At 49.5% G+C, this 17,062-nt stretch overlaps 1 long non-coding RNA gene across 2 annotated transcripts; it reads right to left on the bottom strand.

Annotated features, from left to right (window-relative positions):
* Window positions 1-7,825: 7,825 nt before the first annotated feature.
* Window positions 7,826-14,984, bottom strand: LOC114485600 (uncharacterized). 2 transcript variants are annotated; one of them, XR_003679009.1, is made up of 3 exons: window positions 14,814-14,984; window positions 13,767-13,881; window positions 7,826-8,044 (listed from the first exon to the last, which is right to left on the bottom strand). It is a non-coding gene; the product is annotated as an uncharacterized lncRNA (long non-coding RNA). The 2 variants fall into 2 exon arrangements; XR_003679008.1 differs by lacking the exon at window positions 7,826-8,044 and adding an exon at window positions 10,242-10,415.
* Window positions 14,985-17,062: the final 2,078 nt, after the last annotated feature.

The raw sequence follows: 17,062 nt of genomic DNA, 5'->3' as shown, positions 1-17,062 counted from the left end.
TGCCGATGCAGGGGATGCGGGTCCGTCCCCTGGTCCGGGAAGATCCCACATGCCGCGGAGCGGCTGGGCCCGTGAGCCATGGCCTCTGAGCCTGCGCGTCCGGAGCCTGTGCTCCGCAACCGGAGAGGCCACAACAATGAGAGGCCCGCGTATCGCAAAAAAAAAAAAAAATAACGATAATAATAATAATAGGACTTGCTCCCAATCCCTACTAGAGAAGGAGCCTAAGTCTTGCATGACTTGTCTCATTAAATCCTTGTAAACTACTAGATGCCTCATTTTACCAACCTTGCTTGGTACTGGGGCAAACCAAGGCCTGAAGATCAGGATGCCATCAGACAGAACCGCAAGGTTGGATTATCTGACTCCAGACCCAGGCTCTAGGCCTCCACGCTCTTACGCCTTCAGGATTTGAGGAAGGACAGACAAGCATTTGTAAAGCACTTGCGTCCTGGCATTGTGACAATTTTTTGAGGGAGGTATAATTATCCTCTTATCTCTACAAGAGAAAAATATTTGTCCTATCTTAGGAGTTTGGATTTAATGGAGCAGGTGCATTATGTACTCTGTTCCTTATGGTTTGGATCCGAACCCAGTCAGCAGGCCAGTGTGTCTGTGACTAAAAAGAAAGCAACTTGACCTTGGTCGGCTTACGCTGAAGTCCTGCAAGTTGAGGGTGGTGGCTCCTCAGACCTTGAGTGTAGCTGTGTGAATAATTAATAAATGGACATTTTCTGAGTGATCTCTGTGGGTGAGGCTCTGTGCTGACCAGTCACATTTGCCTCCTCATTTAAGACTCACAGCCACTCCGTGGGATGGTATTATTTCCGTTTAACAGATGAGGAAATCGAGGCTCAGAGAGTTTAAGTGACGTATCCTGGGTTATTGAGCGAGTAAACAGCAGAGATAGAGTTTGGATCCACAAATGTCAGATTCTGGATTTAGGACACTTTCTATCATTCCTCAGTGGTTTCATTCGGAATCAGCACCAGAAACCTTCTAGGTCTCTGGTTAATGAGATCAAAACAAACCACAGAGGTGCTTTATATCCCACTACATCACAGAAAATCAGACTGGAAGCGCCATCCAAGACCAGGAAATTTAGTGGTCCTTGAGTTTTGGGGGATGCCAAAATTCTCTGACACTTTTCTCTGAAAAATGCACATAGCACAGATACACAAACTCTTGCTTACAAGTCTGGGGAAAAAATTGTCCTTTCCTTCATTTTCTTGTGCCTTCACATCAAGTGTGAATTTAGTACGATGAGAGGAGGTCACAGTCAGTGTCCTTCCCTCTAGACTGTGAGTTCCTGTGTTAGTCATAGTTCTCTAGAGACACAGAACCAATGAGGGGTGTGTGTGTTTATCTATCTGTCTATCTATCTATCTGGAGTGGAGAGAGTTATCCTGATGAATTGGCTCATGTGATTGTGAGGGCTGACAAGTCCAAACCTGCAGAACAGGCTGGTAGACTGGAGCCCCAGGAAAGAGTTAATATTGTAGCTTGAGTCCAAAGGCAGTCTGGAGGCAGAATTTTCTCTTCATCCAGGGACCTCAGTCTTTTCTCTAAGATCCTTCAACTGATTGGATGCAGCCTACCCACATTACCCAGGGGGCATCTGCTTTATTCAAAGTCTGCTGATATGAACAGTAAGCACATCTAAAAAATACCTTCACAGCAACATCTAGATTGATGTTTGGCCAAACACCTGGGCACTGTGGCCCAGCCAAGCTGTTACAAGAAATTGACCATCACAGATCCTCAAAGCGGAGCCTGGGTCTTATCTGACTCTGTGTCCCAAGGGCTGAGCAGTGTGCCCTGCACAGTGGGTACTCAGGACATGTAGGTGCGTGAATGAGTCAAATTCTAAAGCTCCCAGGATGACCTTGGAGGAAGCAAGGAAAGAGAAAGAACATTATGCTCAGCTCAGAAGAGTGGATGTGAGTCCAAGAAGCAATTGGGAATCATTGATACTTTATTTTTTTAATTTAATTTTTATTGGAGTATCATTGCTTTACAATGTTGTCTTAGTTTCTGCTGTACAATGAATCTCTTCATCCAGGGACCTCAGTCTTTTCTCTAAGACTCCTTCAACTGATTGGATGCAGCCTACCCACATTACCCAGGGGGCATCTGCTTTATTCAAAGTCTGCTGATATGAACAGTAAGCACATCTAAAAAATACCTTCACAGCAACATCTAGATTGATGTTTGGCCAAACACCTGGGCACTGTGGCCCAGCCAAGCTGTTACAAGAAATTGACCATCACAGATCCTCAAAGCGGAGCCTGGGTCTTATCTGACTCTGTGTCCCAAGGGCTGAGCAGTGTGCCCTGCACAGTGGGTACTCAGGACATGTAGGTGCGTGAATGAGTCAAATTCTAAAGCTCCCAGGATGACCTTGGAGGAAGCAAGGAAAGAGAAAGAACATTATGCTCAGCTCAGAAGAGTGGATGTGAGTCCAAGAAGCAATTGGGAATCATTGATACTTTATTTTTTTAATTTAATTTTTATTGGAGTATCATTGCTTTACAATGTTGTCTTAGTTTCTGCTGTACAATGAAGTGAATCAGCTATATGTGTACATATATCCCCTCCCTCTTGGACCTCCCTCCTACCCCCCATCCCCCCATCTAGGTCATCACAGAGTGCTCTACAGCAGGTTCCCACTAGCTATCTGTTTTACCCGCGGTAGTGTATTTATGTCAATCCTAATCTCCCAGTTTGTCCCACCCTCCTCTTACCCCGCTGTGTCCACACATCCATTCTCTACATCTGCGTCTCTGTTCTTGCCCTGGAAATAGGTTCATCTGTACCATTTTTCTAGATTCATTGAAGAGTTGTGGGTTAGGGAGGTGAACGTGGCAGTGACGTGCAGGGACCTTGGCAAAGGTGACCTTGCAGATGTAGCTCATCAGAGCAACCTTGGCGGGGATCCACGCCTGCTGAGACCAGCAGAGCGAGGGCTGGGCTGGAGCCTGGCCGTCAGGAGGTCTGGTCTCCATGCTGTCTCTGCCACAGGCAGGCTGTGGACCCTTGGTCGCCTCACCTCCCTGGACTCAGGTCTTGCTTCTGTGGTTGGGTCATCAACTGGCCATCTGTAGGCAGGATCCAGGCTGCAATGGGGTTTATTGATTCAGGTAAATTTTTAAAAGCAGTTTAAATAAATGGCCAATATTTTTTAAATGGGGGGCTTCCCTGGTGGTGCAGTGGTTAAGAATCCGCCTGCCAACGCAGGGGACACGGGTTCGAGCCCTGGTCCGAGAAGATCCCACATGCCACAGAGCAACTAAGCCCGTGCGCCACAACTACTGAGCCTGCACCCTAGAGCCCGCGAGCCACAACTTCTGAGCCCACGTGCCACAACTACTGAAGCCCACGCGCCTAGAGCCCGTGCTCCGCAACAAGAGAAGCCACCGCAGTGAGAAGCCCGCGCACCGCAACGAAGAGTAGCCCCCGCTCGCCGCAACTAGAGAGGGCCCGTGTGCAGCATCGAAGACCCAACGCAGCCAAAAATAAATAAATAAATTTATTTAAAAAGTAAAATAAAATAAAAATGGGTGGATTTCACAGAATATTATGGACCTGTGGCTTCTGAAAATTTGTGAAGGGCTAACAGCTCTGATCCTGACTTTACTGGGCAGACAGGGCAGCTGCTGCGTCGCCAGAGCTGTCAGGCTCTTCCCGCTGTGATGCAGAGGCTGCAGGCAGCCACCAGTCAGCACTGAGCTGGCATGGCTGTCGTTCGTGCTTCTCTATTACCTGCCAGGCCTCTGCAGGCCTGGAGTTGATGGTCCTTGCTCTAGATCCCTCCAAGGTCTTTTTACACCAATGCCAAGACATCCGGTGACTTGCCCCACTGCGTGTCGGGCGCGGAGCGAGGCAGTTTACGTGCATCTCAGAGGCACCACTCCAGATTCTAAAGGCATAGGCTGAGCAGGCTCGGGGTGGACCGAGCCCAGGGGTCGGGCTGGCGAAGGCTGGGGAGGGAGGAATGGGACAGACCACCTTCTCCGGCAAGTTGCATGGCTCCCAGCTGGGACACCACTGAAATAATTTTTCTCTCGTTTCCTGGGAATTCTTACGTAACATGCTTTTTAAATATACATCTCAACGCCTTCAAGAGTTTGGGAAAATTTTATTTCCCCAAATTATTCAAATTTGGGGAATTTGGACTGGAAATGTACACAAATGCTTAGTTACAGCCCTTCACTGCCTTGTATGAGGATATGCCCAGGGTGTAGCCTTATTACCTCCCGGAGGTGAATTCTTGAGCCCCACTCTCACTCAAAGTTGCTCAGTTAGAGGGACATTACCAAACTGCATTTTCTAGGATTCTTTTGGTGACAAGCGACAGAAAGCCAATTTGTAATGGATCAGGTACAGGGGAAAATTTAGTGGGAAGACTTCTGCCTGTATCCAGCGGTAAGAACTTCAGGGACCATAGCATTATGTCCTTGATCTCAAGGAGTGTAGGCTGTTTCCCAAGAGCAAGGGGAGCCCATAAGAAAAATAACTACATTTGATTTCTGCATGGAAGACATGTGGGATTTGGGGCCAGGAAGCCTGGCTTAGTCGTCCACTAGCTCAGGTAATAGGGTAAAGTCTGTTTCTTCATCTTCAAGACAGCTTCCTTCCTGGCAGGATTGTTTTGAGAATTAGCACAATGCCTGGCAATGTTCTGGCACACAGTAAGAGCTTAATACATGGCACTGTGGTCGTTGTTATTCTAATAGCCAATGGGTGGTTCTGGAGTTGCTGAGATCCCCATGGTCTGGGGGTCTGGGGAGGGTTCAGAAAGGAGATGGGCTGCAGCTGGGCCTCGGAGGGTGGAGAGGATGTGAGTGGGCTGCCAGCAGGGTGGAGTCACCCCAGGGGAGGGCACAGTGTGTGCAGGGTTGAGGCAGGAGTTAGCACTGGGTGCTCAGGGGAAAGGGCAGACTGGCCTGGCTGGAGAGGAGGGTTCACACAGGGGCAACTGGTTAGAACAACACTCGGCCCTTGTGACAGCTGGTTAGAACTGCCCTGTAATCCTCTCTGAAACGCCTGCCCCTTTGCCAAGTGGAAATTGGCATCCTTTGCTCTGGCCTGGGACTCTTTCTCCCTTGCCTGCGTACATGTAGCCTTGGGCGGTGGACCCAATGAATTGTCCTCATTCTCTGCCAAGTATCCAATTAAGAATTGCATACCTGGCATTGGCATTTCTGTGGAGCTGGCCTTAGGAGTGCGTCCAGAGAGTGGGCCAGCCAGGCTCAAGGAGGGCAACGTTCAGTGACCACAGAGCGGCCAGGCTGGGGTCCCTCTGACTTGGGATGGCTACTTGCCAGGCTTCTCTCCCTCTCTCTGTGCAGACATAAGGGACTGGGGTGTCAGAGCAGGATTTAGACACCTTGGTACCCAGCACAGTTTTCTCGGAGGAGCCCAGGGAAGTCATGCAGTGCCTACCAATATCATGTCCAACTTTCACTGCAGGCAACGCTGCAGCTTTTCCAACAGGTGGTTGCAGCTCTTGTTTGCAAAACTCCCAGGGGGGCAGGCGGTGGGGTGGGGAGGCGGGAGTGGGGCTGTCCCGCAGCTGCCCTTCATTCTGTTGAAAGCCTTAGCAGTTTGCAAGCTTTTCCTTACATTGAATTACGGACCAGCACGTATTCTTTTTCCGGTACTGATTTTTGTTTCACTTTTATTTATCGCATAGTTACAAGCGTGGATGAAGTTTTCTTAATAGCTTTTAACAGGGTCTAAACTCTAGGAGGGGAGATGTGTAAACAAACGATGCAATGAAGGGAGCTGAGAGGGGAGGGAGTAGTGGGGTTCGGGCTGAGAACAGAGCCACACCCATCTCAAGGCTCCAAACTGGACATTTGACCTCAGGGGTCCCTCTGAGGCAAGGCCAAGTTGCCTAGTCCTGGGACAGGAGAGCAGGCTTGCTGGAGATGGCTCTTTAGGATTGTCGCCCTGTAACAACCACGCTTTTGATTTTTACTCTCTGCCAAAGAATGAGTGACTCCCTTTCATCTGTCACGGCGCTTCTTTCCCTCCATGGGGTGAATAAGACAGTCCCTGCCCACAAGGACGTCACAGTCTAGTGGGGAAGAGAGATCTGGAAAGGAAACTATGCTGACAGGAGTACACCCTGGGATGGGGCGTCTATAAGGCACTAACAGGAAGACAAGGGCCCTAATCCACCCTGAAGAGTCCTGTCTTTCCCACCTCACCCCACCTCTGGTCCATCTCCTGTACTTTGCAGGTAAGATCAGCGGTCATCTTAATCTTTCCTTTTCTAGCTACTCTCTGTCAGTCGTACTCTACTGAATACTCACTGCACTGGGTCCTGTGCTAGATGCTTCTCATAGATTATTTCAGTTAACAACCCATTGAGGAAAGGATTTCTCAGATCCCCCCTTCATGACTGAAGAAACCGAGGACAGAGCCATGATGCAACCTGCCCAGGTACACAGCTAGAAAGAGGCAGAGCCAGAACCTGAATCCCAGCCATCTGACCGCACAGCCTACACTCCCCGCGCCCCTGATGTCAAAAGCGCTGCCCCTCTAGTGCTGAATCAAATCTCAGAGACAGAGTTTTGGGCGAGGTAGAAAAGGATATCTTGATTGCTTTGCCGGGCAAAGGGGGCCTCAAAAAACTACGTGTCCCAGCCCCCGGAGGATTTGATGAGGGGTTTTATAACAATGGTTCAAGGGCGGGGTCTCTGAAAAGATTAGGGGGAGCGCAGGGCCTGCTCAGCCGCCTTTAATCTTGTCTCGGTGGTCGGTGTCCTAATCTTGATGAGCTCCTCTGGTCCCTTTAATCTCGCCTCAGGTGGTTTCTGGCTGCCCCTCCCTTGATTAGCAACTGTTGAACCCGCCCTTTGGAACTCAGGGAAGGTCGTGGAGGCTGGAGTCTTGCCTGCAAATCAACCGGGGACAAAACAGTCATCCATGCCTGGGAGCCCCAAAGGGTCCCGCTCCATTTCCCCTCCCCCACCCCGCCCCCGATTCCACACGACCTCAGCACTCCACAGTCCTAATACATCATTCCATGACAGGTTTCTCCTAACAAATTAGGGCTAGTCTGGGGGGGGGGTTATTCAGAAGCAGATGAGACTAGAAGAACAAATAAGTAGATTGGAGGAAGTTGTGCAGAGCCTTGTATTTCACAGCTTCCATTTGGATTCAGTTCTACAGGCATCAGGGAAGCACGGCAGTGTTTTGAAGAGCAGTGATCTCGGATTTGTACTTGAGGACTGTGTTTCTGGAAGTGGTGTGGGGAGTGCACTGTGTGGAGGAGAGGGGGCAGAGAGGCCGAGGGAGGCCGATCAGGTTTTCCAGGTGAGAGGTGAGGGCGCAGGGAAGGCAAATATACTGATAGGTGCGAAGTGAGTTCCAGGCATGGTGCTGAACACGTTCCTAATAATTGCATTTGATACTTACAATTGTGTGAGGTGGGGATTACAGCAGAGTCTCTCGATGTGGATATTCCTTTGATTACCCAGTGAGCTTTAAAGAGTGGTCTCCCCGTGTGGTCCGGACCAGCCCAGCAGCATCCCTAGGGACTTGTTTAGGCACGCAGATCCTCCAGCCCTACCCTAGACCTACTGAATCAGAAACCCTGGGGGTGGATCCTCCCAGCAATTTCTGTTTTAACAACCCCTCCAGGTGACTGATTGCAGCTCAAGTGGATTAGACGTTAGGTATCTTCTCTGACCTGGGGATTAGGCCACATGCTTCCCAGCGCCCCCAACCCAGGTGCACGGTTGGTTGGTCTGATGCTGTGAGGACTAGAGTTGCAGGGTTCCCAGGGGAGGGTTGTTCTTCAATCAGGAATTGAGTAAGTGCCCTGTGTATACTCAGTGTCTCGCTAAATGCTCTCAGGCATTCGAAGGCCCAGCTTCAGAACCCACTTCCAAGGAGCTTAAAATATTTTATTTATCTATTCACTCAACAAACAACTCTTGAGCACCTGTGATGGGACAGGCAGTCACTGTGCTGGGCATGGGATGTGACTGTGAACAGGATAGAAAAGGTTGCCGCCCTCAGCTTCTGCATCCTAGGTGGGGAAAATAAAAGGAAACAAGTAAGTTAAAAACAGTGACGTATACTGTAAAGGAAGCGAAGCAGGGTCAAATTCAAGAGTATCGGAGAGAGAGAGGTGGAAGGCATGGAGGGTATCTCTCGGAGAAAGAGAAACTTGAGCCGGGATCTGAATTACAAGCCAGGCAGGCGAAGATGTGCAAAGGGCCAGCCAGACAGAAGCTGGTGCCAAGTGTGAGGCGGGTGAGCGCTCGGGGAGCTGGAGGCTGAGGCAGGAGGCCCGTGGGCTGGACGGTAGTGAGCAGGAGCCCGGGACAGAAGGCCGTGTGGACCAGCTCTGCAGTGGGCTCGGGGGCGCAGCCGTGAGATATCAGCGGTGCCTGGCGGGTACACACAGGACCGAGGAATCCTCCCTAGGCTGATGGGCCCCAGCTGTGCTTCCAGCACCTGGAAGTCGTGCGATCCGTCCTTGACCTTGAGATGCAAGGAGCCTCTGGATCCCTTAATCCAAGCTCAGCCTCCAGGAGACCCAGTTATGTGTCTGTCGACCTTTCTCTTTCTCTCAAAGAAAAATCAACCAAGGGAGGGCACCTTCCAGAAGAGGAGCCCGTTGAAGCCTTTACAGAGGTCCCACACTCAGAAACTCGCATGTCAGAGATGAAGCATCCACAGCCTAAGTCTAACAGTCCGGTTTTACAGGTGAAATCGTGGTGCAGGGAGCAGACAGGGCTCCACACCACTCAGAAGGGGCTGCCCCTGACGATGGGTTTCATGCCCTTTTCTCCACCTTCTAATGCTGGGCATGAACTCACTGACCCTCAGCCCTAAACCCAGCCTTTTCTACTCTGCTCTGAGATGCTGGGACTGGGACTCTCAAACCACATTTCTATCCCGCCACGGGCTCTGCGTTAGGTTCTTCCATAGCAGGTGCCAGAGGACGTCTATGAAGACACAGGACACTGTGTACTCCAGTCTGTTCCTCCTCCCAGTTGTCACTACAGCTGACCCCAGGAGTCAGATGGGTTGCGGTGACAGGTTCCACGCTCCAGGGTCAACTTCCGTGTGCCCACGACAGAGAAAGGCCCCCGCTAGCCCGCTGCAGCCCCTTCCTTAGATGTCCGTGTTCCGGCTCCACAGGGGCCCCCCCTCGGAGCTTCGAAGCGTTAGTGACCCCAGACTCTCCTTCCGTGTCCCAGCCCTGGGCTGCTGGCTGCTTCTGCAGTTGTGACTCTGTGACTTCCCAGTGTTCCCTTTGTTTTCTTTTCATTTCTCTCGTACCTGGTTGATGATTCTTTATACCAGCTTCTCTCTGTTCAAGTGACTGGTAGAATTTCTGTCTCCTGCTGGGACCCTGAGATGTACTACTTCTTAATTTCAAGTATAGTTTAAAAAAGCTCCTTTGCATCCTTTTTCTCCTCTGGTCCTCATTTCCTTCTTGTAAATCAAGGCTTGTTCATGTTACCAGGGAAACTGAGGCCCAGGCCGCCCAGGCCCCTCAAGTAGTAAGTGGTAGGGTCAAGTAGTAAGAAGTCAAGTGGTAACTTGACTTCAGGTCCCCTGCCGTGAAGGGCACTGTGCGTCCTTCCAAAGCCTGGCTGCTTGTCCTGGTTACAAGGGAAAAATCCAGGATTCCCACCTTGACTTGTGAAGTTGAGGTTATTATGCACTTTGTTACAAGCATTATAAAACCTATGCGTTAGGGAATACATTCCTTGGAAATAAAAAGGCAAGAACTAGAATTTGTTAGTAAGTGCCCATGATAAATTCCAAAAGGAAGAAGACATCTCAATAAAATAGGATTATTCTATGAGGCTTACAGTTCTAAAAGGAATTTACTGTGAAAATGTACTTTCCAGTTTAACTCTTGTTCCTCTCTACGTGACATTATATTGGTTGTATGTTTTACAGCGAGTATTTTAGTTGTGCATTTCTCTATATGTCTTGTATTTATAGGAGTTTTGGAGCACATAAAGGAAATGTGTGTTTATCCATAGTATCAGGGAATAGAGCTTCTCCTTAGGGTATTCTGTTGGAATGACTGTAATCATTACGTGGATCGACCATTTAAAAACAGAATAACGCGGCAAACACTTACACGGTATTTACAAGATCCCAGGCACTGTTCTGAGTGCTTCATGTATACTAACTTACATAATTTCCAAAACAACCCTAAGATAGGACTGTTACCTTTTTCACTGATGTCACTAAGGCCCAGGGAGGTTAAGTAACTTGTCCAGGGTCACACAGCTGATAGGTATGAGAGCTGGGACTTGACCCCATGATACCTGGCTCCAGAATTCTTGTTCTTATCCAGTACACTGATCCTATTTCCAGACTCCTCCTTTTCTTGCCTCTGCAGTTGCCAGCATAGGCAGGTTGTATGTTCTCTAAAAAATAAGAAAAAGCAAGGCTGATCCAAGTTTGTAGAGCGTGCAGCCATGGTGGTGCAATGTTACTTTGACAAGGTGCTGCCAGCATTGGCCAACCTCGTCGGTGCTGGAGAGGGTGATGGATGGCATGTGTTCATCCTCCCAGTTGTCCACGTCTCTCTGTATCCCACCCTTTGGAAGTGCTCTGCATGCTGGCTCTGGGACTGGCCATGCAACTTGTTGTATTAGATTCCTATCTTGCATGACAAATTTCGACCACCTTAACAGCCTAAAACAACATACATTTATAATCTCAAAGTTTCTGTGGGTCAAGGATCTGGGCATGGCTTGGTGGGTCCTTAAAGTTTCACAAGGCTGCAATCAAGGTATCAGCTGGGCTGTCCGCCTTTCTATAGCTCAGATTCCTCTTCCACATTCGGAAGGCTATTGGCAGAATCCAGTTCCTTGCAGCTGTAGGACTGATGTCTGTTTTCCTGCTGGCTGTCAGCTGGAGGCTACTCTCAGCATCTAGAGGTCACTCATGGTTCCTTTCCATGTGGCCCAACATGACAGCTCACTTCTTCAAGGCCAGAGGGAGAAACTCTAACGCCAGTCTGCCAACAGGTAGTCTGTTGGCAGGAAATCACTCCCTGGAAATCATGTGAGTGACAGTCCCACCTATGCCATATTCTATTGACCAGAAACAAGGCACAGGTGCCATCTGTATCCAGGAGTAGGGGGTTATACATGGGTATGACTCACTGGGGCTCATCTTAGAACTCTGTCTACCATGATTGTTTTGACCAGTGGGACAGTAGCAAACTTGACCCAAGCAGAAGCTTGGAAATGTGCTTGCATGTTTCTGCTGGGCCCCTGGCATTACTGTGAGGCCATGCCTGCCTAATCTCCTGGAAGGAAGTAAGAGACATGTAAAGAGGCTCTGAGGCATCCCAATCAGAGCTTAGACCAATTTAGAACCAGCCCAACTCCAAACATGTGAAAGAGCCCAGCCAAAATCCGCAGAGTTGCCTGTCCAACCTGCAGCTGACTGTAGATGCATGAATAAGCCCAGTCAAGACCAGAACCATCATCTGGCCCCTAAATTCATGAGCAGTAATAAATGGTTGTTATTTCAGCCGCTCAGCTTAGGTGATTTGTTATGTAGCACTACTGTGTCAATGCTAACCGATACAGAATTACCATCTGCTGCATACACACTCTTTGCCAGGTGCCATGTTAGTTTTTCCATGTCTGTTTTCTCATTTAATCCTCAAAACAGCCCTGCAGGAGAGCTTGGGTCTATTCAGTATTTTCATTATTGATGTGGGTAAGGATATTAGCGTTATGATTACTAATGGCCAACAAGCACATGAAAGGATGCTCAGCATCACTAATCATTAGGGAAATGCACATGAATACATTGAGATACCATCTCACGCCCAACAGGATGGCTCCTATTAAAAAAAAAACCCGGAAAATAATAAGTATTGGCAAGGACATGAAGAAATTAGAGCCCTTGTGCACTGTTGGTGGGAATATAAAATGGTGCAGCTTATAGGTAAAACAGTGTGGCAATTGCTCAAAAATTAAACACAGAATTACCATATAATCCCGCAATTCCACTTCTAGGTTTGTACCAAAAAGAACTGAAAGCAGGATCTCAGAGAGATATTTGTACACCCATTTCAGAGCAGCATTATTTACAATAGCTAAAAGGTGAAAACAACCCAAGTGTTTGTCGACGCATGGGTAGATAAACAAAATGAGGTAGGTATATGTTTTTTATATATATATATATATATATATATACACAGTGGATATTCAGCCTTAAAAAGGAAGGGCATTCTGACACATGTTAAATTCTGCCTACATAGACTCAAGTATTCTGACACATGCTACAACATGGATGAACCTTGAGGACATTATGCTAAGTAAAATAAGCCAGTCACAGGAGGACACTGTATGATTCCATTTGTGTGAGGTATCCAGAATAGTCAGATTCATAGAGAGAGAATGCAGAATGGTGGTTGCCAGGGGCTGGGGGGCAGGGAGGGGGAGGGGAGTTAGTGTTTAATGGGAACAGAGTTGCAGTTCTGGAAGATGAAAAGAGTTCTGGAGATGGATGGTGGTGATGGTTACACAACAGTGTGAATGGACTTAGTAGCACTAAACTGTACACTTGAAACGGTTAAGATGGTAAATTTTATGTTATGTGTATTTTCCCACAATTTAAGATTATGATTTCTGTCTCATCTGCTTGCAGTACAAATCCTCCTGTCAAGGGTAAACAAGGCATGGAAGCTGCCGAGCCCTTACACTCATAGGCTCTGATGGGAGCCTAGCTGGGTTCAAATCTGGGCTCTAGCTGTGTGATGCAGCGGTACGATCTTGGCAATGCTACCTAAGCTCTCCAAGCTGCAGCTGCCTCATTTGCAAAAATCAAGATAATAATAGGACCTAACTCCTAGCATTATTGTGAGGGTTGAGTGATGGGATACAAGGAAGATGCTGAGCACAGTGCCTGGCAAGAAGAAAGCACCCGGTAAATGTCAGCTGTTGTCGGTACCTGATAAAAGATAACACCCACCCCAGTGATCCTAAAAAACCACCCAATACATACTCATCATTATGCAGAACATAAAGAACATAATTAAGAATCTTGGCAACTGAAAAACAGCATATGGTTTCGTACCTACTGTGTGATCATAAGAACAAACAACTTGTTCTTTTCCCTTTGGGTTAGTATTTAAAATTAAGGGAAAATTGCCCACAGTCAAGTCTGGGCATGATGAAAATGGGTCACAGTACAAAGCCTTCCACAGTCAAATGATTCAGTTAGAGTTGAAACAGCCAAGCCACAGCTCTGGATCCTCTTTTCAACTCCCTCCAGCTTACAGACCCCTTTCTCCTCTGAAGCCCTGAGCCTCTCTTGAAGGTCTTGGGTTGTTATGTCGCACATCTGGAACGACGTCTGGTTTACCCTCCAGTACATCACTGTGCTGCTGACACTAAGGAGGCCTTTCTGAGCACCCAGAGGATTGGGTTCCTTTTGCCCTGAGCCCTTGGGGGACATAGTTAGAGGTTCCCTGAGAACTTGGAGATGAGTTGACACTCAGAATATTCAACTCTAAATCCCGCCCATAATGGATTACAACAGAGATGCAAAATGTGGCCATTTAAGCATGAAGACATCCAGGTCACCTACGACCTCAGTATCATCCCCTAAAGAAGAAGCGTGTCCAGAAGTAGGCAGCCTTAGCTCCTGGTGGTGGTGGTCGTTACTCAGCCTTGAAGGAATGGAAAGGATATTTGTCATAGAGGCAAATATTGTCAGGACCAGCCCAGCTCTCATCAGGGAAGGAGTCATACCTGTGTCCATTGGCTAAGCCATGTCCATGGTGGAGGTGGACACCCTGGACCGTGTTAAGTCTGACACCATTGTGGCTCCGGTTTCATGCTCACCAAGCCTTTCGGGTAGACCTGTCTGCGGGGAAATAACGTATTGGTTATATGAACTCAGGTATTCTTGTTCCCATATGTGGTAGGCAGAATAATGTCTCCACCCCCAAAGATGTCGGGTGTCCTAATTCTTAGAACCTGTGCCTATGTTATGTTAAATGGCAAATGCAAGTTAAGGTTGCAGATGGCATTAAGGCTGCTAATCAGCTGATCTTAGAATAGGGAGGTTATCCTGGATTATCTGGGTGGGCTGCATGTAATCACGAGGGTCCTTAAAAGCGGAAGAGGGAAGCAGTAGCAGCGTGAGGTCAGAGCCGTGAGATGTGAGCAGGACTCAGCCAGTGTCTCTGGCTTTGCAGATGGAGGGAGGGGGCAGCAAGCCAAGGAACGCAGCCACCTCTAGGAGCTGGAAAAGGCAACGGAACAGATTCTTAGAGCCTCCACGGGAACGCAACCTTCTGACAGTTTGATTTTAGCCCAGTGAGACAGGTGCCAGACTTCTGGCCTACTGAAAACTGTAGGATAATAAATTTCTGTTGTTTTGAGCCACTAAATGTGTGGTGATTTGTTACAGCAGCAAGAGGAAACTAATACACCGTGGCAGTGATTTCTCAACGTAAATGAATAAATTGGCATTTTGATTTATGTTTCCGTTTCAGGGCATGTGGTTTAAACTCTCCATGGGCTGACAGAATCAGATTTCTGACTCTGCAAAGCTAAGAAGACTCTGCTCCTAGAAGGCCTCTCCACTGACAGACTGTAAGATTAATTTCCATATTTTGAGAACATCTATGTGTTGAGTGCTTTTGGTATATTTCCTAGAATTCTCTCTACAGCCCTGTGAGCTAGGTATGCTTATGCCCATTTTACAGATGAGGTAACTGTGGTTCAAGCCGGACCAAACAGCCTCAAATGATCTGGATTTACACCCCATGTGGGTGTCTCTAACGCGCATACCTCACCGCAGTGCTGTTCTAGAGAAGCTCCATCCCTTGGAGAACAGTCCATCTGGTCCCGCCTCATGAGAAGAGGGCCCGGGAAGAGGCAGGACGGCAAGCGTTTCCGTCTTCGTGCTCAGCTGGGGCTTTTACCGTTCTGTAGCGAGAAGGGGCTGGAGTGGACCCCACACACATTCTGTTATTTGCAAAGTGCTGCCTATCAACTTCTGAACACTTTCTGTAGGTTAACTGTTTTACACACTGTATACAGGTCATCACACTGTGTGTTCTATTATTCTCAATTGTTATTACTATTATTTTTGTCTTAAGGATTGCTGAGCAAAAGAACTCCCTTAGGTAACCTGAGCCAGATATATTTACCCTGAACCAGGTGTGGTTCCCCCGAACCAAGAGTAGGCAACCAACAAATGGGCGGAGAAAGCAGCCTCGGAGCCCACCATCCTGCATGGCTGAGGGTCTCCTTTTTCTACATAAATCTCTCGGTGGAATGCTCATAGGTAGAAAATCAGTGCCAGCAAACCCTCTTGGTTTCTCCTGTGCCTCCAGGAATGGGATTGGTGTACAGAACAGAGTTGAGAACAGATGTCCTTTGATCACGGTCTGCTCCAGTGGGTCTACATGACATGGAACATGTGACTGCCGCTCCCCGAGCCTCCTGACTCCCTTGGTCCAAGAGGGGACGTGCCCTGAGGGTTGGGGCGATGTGCCCGAAGCCCTGCAACTTCCACGTGGCAGGGCTGGGATCCCCACCCAGACTCCAGGCTCCAGCATAGCCCTTCCAGCTGTATCCCAGCCTCCGCTTTCCCCACGGCGCTTAACCTGGTGCCTGGCGTGGACGAGGAGCCCCGAGGAGCTTCCTCAGTGAGGCTGAGGCTGTACATGAGGGAGAGAAGCGTGACTTCCTCTCCTTGTCTGCCAGGGGTTTTGCTGGGTGACTGTAGGAGTCGCTCGGCTGGCTTTCATCATCTACCACTTGGGGGTATTCACCTCTGGAAGGCACTCCGTCACTTGTGTTCTCAAGTCACTCCAGAGGTAGCTTGCTGGGGCCTTGCAGCTTTGCTCCGAATTTTCCATACAAATAAGCATGTAAGTGGAGAAGCCCCTGATTCCAGCCAAACCCCAGACTGCTGCTCTCTTTCCCAAAGGAAAGAAAGGAAACGTGTCTCGCGCTGCAGCCGGGCTGCCCGAGCGAGTCAAGAGCTGGGAGGCACTGATGGCTTTGGGACCGGCATCGTCCTCGATTTCATCTTTTCATTTTTCTGCTGGGCTTGAGGAGACCCGGGTCTGATTATTATCATGCGCCTCGGCAGAGATCTCGTCCTTCCCACCTTCCCCACTTACGGTAGGCCCAGCGAATTCAGTTCGGCCCCAGAAGCACCGATTGTGTGCCCATCACGCCCGAGCCCTGGGTGGGGCAGAGGAACACGGAGCTGAGTGAGGGGCGCCTCCTCCAGGGAGGACGCACTCTGGCCGGTGACCAGCCGAGGAGGGGCTGGCACAAGCAGAAGTGTCTGTCCTCCCGTGCGGCTGGGGAACTCGGGGCGGGGGGGACCTGTGTCAGGTGCTTCCCTGTGTTACCTGCATCCTTGCTGTTCCCCCCCGCTGCACAGACAGGAATCCAGGCTCGGAGGCAGCGGCCAGAGCACGGGAGGTGGCAGGTTCCTGAGGACCTGGCTTCCAACCCAGTCCCCGCCACTCCCTGTGCCTGTGACCTTGGGCGCTTTCCCCAGCTTCTCTGAGCCTCAGCTTGGTCCTCTGTAAATGCAGAGGTACAGGGCCATGGGGCTCAGTGAGAAAGCAAGGTTGGAAAGTTCAGTGCAGCGTCCTCAGCGCTCCTGGAGGTCAGACAGCTCCTTGGGGGCGAGCTCGGGTGCTGCCTCCCCTCCGGCTGTCTGCTCGGTTCAAGAAGAGCTGGGCTCCGTCACCCCAGAGGAAATGCCTGCGTGGATCCCATAGGAATAGGTTTAGTGGCCTTGTTCTTCATTATTAGCCTCCCCAGAGGGACGTGTGCCTTGCCTGCCTGGCAGGCGTGGAACCGATGGATGAGAGGGGAGGGCAGAGCGGCCCGATGGGTCTCCCCGCAGGAAGGAGCCTGGCCCTGAGGACAGCCACCCACGCAGCTGTGGCTGCACAGCCTTCCGAGCTCCGACCCGACCTCCACTCCCTTTGCCCCTTGGGAGGAGGTGGTTGGAAAGCTCATTTGCCGGGACTGCAAGACGCTGTGTGGCCCTGGGTTTGGTGAAGGTG

This window comes from Physeter macrocephalus, unplaced genomic scaffold (genome assembly GCF_002837175.3).
Source record: "Physeter macrocephalus isolate SW-GA unplaced genomic scaffold, ASM283717v5 random_978, whole genome shotgun sequence".
Classification (NCBI taxonomy): domain Eukaryota; kingdom Metazoa; phylum Chordata; class Mammalia; order Artiodactyla; family Physeteridae; genus Physeter; species Physeter macrocephalus.
Note: the sequence above shows the minus strand (reverse complement) of the source record. Positions and strands in the feature narration are given on the sequence as shown.